Source organism: Echinococcus granulosus (genome assembly GCF_000524195.1).
Source record: "Echinococcus granulosus chromosome Unknown EG_S00063, whole genome shotgun sequence".
Lineage (NCBI taxonomy): Eukaryota > Metazoa > Platyhelminthes > Cestoda > Cyclophyllidea > Taeniidae > Echinococcus > Echinococcus granulosus.
In genome coordinates, this window is record NW_020170443.1 from 452,504 (window position 1) to 455,998 (window position 3,495).

Below are 3,495 nucleotides of genomic sequence, written 5' to 3' on the forward strand. Positions count from 1 at the left end.
ATAAAAACTGCTAAAATGCTACACAGGGTGGCAAGAATCACCAACAAATTGGCATAAAATTTGCAGATAAGCACGACTTTACAAAGCTGAAAACTAGTTTTTTTCACAAAGGCAAAGCCAGTGCTTTAAATAAATCTAGGCATTTCTTAAAGGAATAAAGTTTTTTACCCACTGATAGGAAGGCAAATTATTTTACTGGTTAAGGCATTAAATAAATCTTTGAATGGAACAAAGTCAAGGATAGGTATCTTTTTGCTTCATTCAAATAATAGCGGAAGTTGATCTAAATACTAAGAAGAAGTTTCTTGTCCATGCGCCTTAGTGATTTTATGTGGGTCAAAGCTTCCCACTGCGACCTCTCCGCATACTGGAGCCGCAACGCACAGAAAAGTAGCACCTCTAGAAGAGGGAGAAAGTGATGGAAGCCGATGCTGTATCGAGCCTACCAGTAGATTATGTTACTGCAACAGAGGAATGCACATATAGGTTGGGAATACAATTAGGCCATCTCCTCAATCTCCGCCTCTTGTACTTCCTTCTAATGGGATGGTCTTTCAACAAATCTTGCGAACCTGCAGCCCCGCTCTTTGTCGATGATGCGTTCATCCATTTTGCTGGTCCTATTCATGATGACCTTCTAGTCCATTAAAGATAGTACAACTGTAGCAACCATAAGAGATCTCAAAGAAAGTGAAGGAAGGACAATCTTGGACTTCTTGTTCGGATGTTTGGTCGGTCAGTGGGTAAATCTAAACCATAGGAATGGAAGATGTGAGGGTGATTGGACCTGTGAAGACGCGATGCAGGAGGGGTAGTCGGGCGTCTTCAATCGACAGCCACTTAACGCTGGATTGGAGATGGGTGGAGTGACCATGACGACGTGCGGAATTGAATCTTAAATAGAATGTGGGCATTTGAGACAAATATCACTTCACCCTATTGAAGTGTGAGTCAAGCGTACAGTAAGTGGGTGGGTGAGCAATTGATGGAGAGATTAGAGGCGGCTGTTTGAAAGCTGCCTTTGTCCAAAACTTGGCCTGAATACGGTAAAGCTGTTACTACTAATCGAAAAGGTAAGCTCCACCGAAAACATTCATTTTCGTCCATAGCAAGGAATTGGCGAACAAAGCCATGCTCATAAAAGCGCAGTGACTCAGCCATGGACTCCTGTCAGCTGTCAAAAGAAAAAGGTGTTAGTCTATCGTATTGTTAGCTTATTTATGCAGAAATGATAGCAAAAAATGCCCATATTTAACGAGCTGAGACTCCTGTTTTGGCCAGTTGCAATTTTTGGTCACTTCATTTCACCTCCTCTGATGCGATATTATTTGCAAATTGACAATCACTTCTCCGTCTTTGACGCCTTCCTTAGAGACACGCCTTCAGTAATGCCAGTGAATAAATGCAAATTCTGATGCACCGCGTCTTCTGTGTCCTCCTTGAAGGCAGCATGTGGCCATCTTACAAGATCGCAGAAGAGGTGATGAAGTGCTGATAGAAATGGCTTAAATAGGCACGCTGGTTGCAATCCACGGAGATGGATGGGCTTGTTTAATTGTGCATACTACTTTGACAAGTGTACAAATGTAGAACTGTCACCCCAAACATGAAAACTCATGTCCTGCGGCTACTGGTTTGTCGCAGTCTAATAGGCCGGACGTAAATTACCACTGGATCCTTTTTCCGACTTAGGATATGTTGAACATTTTTAATGCACAATTTTCATTCTCAACCCGACATGCCACCTTGCACTACAGACACCTTACTGGAATAACTTGCTCCCTCTCAGTCCAATCTGCTCGCCTACCTTTTAAAATTATTGCAAGTTGTTGGATCTGTACTGAAAATAAATGAATTTGTTCTCTTACTTCAAATCATAAATGCCACTACCATCCCATGGATCCACGTTTCACTTTCAAATCACTTTCTACCATTAAATTAAAGGGAATAGGAAATCCAAATAAGTTGAGAAACATTAATTAGTTAATTTACAGTACGACGCTTTATCATTCTTCATGCTAGACGATGCTACTAATTAAATGAAAGTAGCAAGACGCTGTCGCCTCGCCTACTAAATAAGAATTTCTACATTTTTCTTCAAACCGTATCTAGAAATTTATGGAATCATCATAAGTCCTGTGCATCCCTATCATTCATAACTCCTAGTAAATGACCCACGTCAGGAGCCTAGGTTGGCAGCATTAGCTCCTATCGGGACAGAGGTACTTTCGTTTCTCACAGTAGGAAATATTTTAAAGAGGATAATGACAACCATTTGTGCTCACAAAGGGGTACACCTTTCTCTTTTGATTGGTATACGTGAATGGCTGTAGGTGATATACACAGTCCTTTTCCAAATCCTGGCAACTAGTATAGAGGTCGCATCAACTTTCCACACAGCCCTCCTCCTCAAACTCATCCTCCTTAACTCACTCAGTCAATTGTTTATGAAAAATTGGGCATTTGTAAACAAGTGCTCCTCACCAAAAGTTAATGCATGGCTTGTTTACTTCAACCCTTATTTTGTACATGAATGCAAGTAAACGCCCCTTTTTATCAGCTTTTCGAAAAATACTCAACGTCAGGATAGACGGCGAATCTAAGTGGCTATATGTTAAAGCCACTTTTTTTTGATCATGCCCCTAGATGTCATGAATAAATCATACCGCTTTACTAGGCATGTTAAGTGCCCGTAATGCCACTTTTCTGACATTTGTTACTCTAACAGCCACTCTTAGACAGAGGCTGGACGTGTGCCTGTAAAGGATAAATATTTAGTCAGACTGACTTCGCAGATAATTTTTCCTTTCAATTGTTAACAAAAGTGGAATTGGCAGCGTACCATGACATTATGGTAAAACACCCATTTAGTAGTGAGTTACGGAAGGACTGTAGGCTACAATATGTACGGAACCCAACCTCGAGTTCGAAGACTTTGGATGTAGGTATGGTGAGCCATCAGCTGGGTAGCGACTGATCCACAGTGATTGGGAAATCCACTTCATTCAACAATTGTATTTCGGCACACATTGTTTAGCCCCAAAAAGATTGTTTTGCCACAAAGTCAGTAAGATGATGCTGGCGCTTGATTTGTGTCAATTCCTACAGCAAAACTCTTCGGTGAATTGACCGGTCGCTCGCTGTTAAGCTATTGTAGTATGTGTTACTAAGATCGTCAAGTTTAGCACATTTTGATGTGAATTGGTAACCATAGTATGTCGAAGATCTTTTAAGTTTGTTTTTTGTAATGTAGAGGATACCTTTTTAGAGTATCCACAGAGGTTACCCGTAATATTTTTAACTGATTTCCCTTTCCACCTCCCTTTTTGAGGTCAAGAGCATGGCTAGAGGAAAACGTCCAATGCATTGTGGTGGGGAGAAATTTTACAAGTTGTCAAAGTTTATGTAGGAGGACTAATGTTCTCTACAATCTCCTGCTCTTCGGGGATTAATGATATCCACATAGCTACAAGATTACTCATATTAGCTCACAGA